The following is a 1108-nucleotide window of genomic DNA, read 5'->3' as shown; positions in this document are numbered from 1 at the left end:
AGAGTTGGACATGACTGAGCGACTGAACTGAAGGGTTGATTACCTTTGGTTGGAGACTAAATGTATCCAGGAGTTTTTAATGGCTGCTTATTCTGCTATTTCTTGGCTTAGTTTAAATGATTTTAATGCGTAATCAAATGAGAAATGCTTTAAGGATACAACATGTATATTATTACATTAAATATCTGATTAATTTGGTTTTCTCTGCTAAAGTCTAGATGTTTACCTGGAGTTGATGAAACCTAACACTTTCCCTCCAGCATTGGTGGATAAATATATGCACTGTGCTGTGTTTAGTCACTTAGTTGTGCCTGACTGTTTGGGACCCAGTGGACTGTAGCCCACCAGGATCCTCTGTCCATGAGATTCTCCAGGCAAGAATACTGGAGTGGGTTGCCATGCCCTCCTCCAGGGAACCTTCCCAACGCAGGGATTGAACCCAGGACTCCCACATTGCAGGCAGATTCTTTATGGTCTGAGCCACCAGGGAAGTCCAAATATACATACTGCTGCTACTGCTAAGTCACTTCAGTCGTGTCCGACTCTGTGCGACCCCATCCCTGGGATTCTCCAGGCAAGAACACTGGAGTGGGTTGCCATTTCCTTCTCCAATGCATAAAAGTGAAAAGTGAAAGTGAAGTCGCTCAGTCATGTCAGACTCTTCGTGACCCCATGGACTGCAGCCTACCAGGCTCCTCCGTCCATGGGATTTTCCAGGCAAGAGGACTGGAGACAACCTTATAAAAGATTTTTTTGTTAAGACTGGTACAGTAGTAACTATCACTCTCATAAAAAGAAAACTTTAGTACATTCCCAGGATTTAGGTTTATATCCCAAGATTTAATACTGCTGTGACTTACTATTCCAGTTTTTTGAAAGCGTTACTTTGATGGATGCAACTAATTGCAAAAACCCAAATGAAGTGGCTATCAATTGGGGATTTTATGCTTTAACAGAATTCTTTCTTGCTAGTGATAAGACTAGAGATGGTAAGCAAGTAGAATGTATGAGAGATAAAGAAGTAGCTTTGATCTTTTCGGTATTTGTCCCTTTCCTGCTTCTCCTCCTTGGCTTTCAAGATATCCTTTCAGAATCTCTCTCTCTTCCT

This window comes from Cervus elaphus, chromosome 21 (assembly GCF_910594005.1).
Source record: "Cervus elaphus chromosome 21, mCerEla1.1, whole genome shotgun sequence".
In the NCBI taxonomy this organism is placed as follows: Eukaryota; Metazoa; Chordata; class Mammalia; order Artiodactyla; family Cervidae; genus Cervus; species Cervus elaphus.
Note: the sequence above shows the minus strand (reverse complement) of the source record.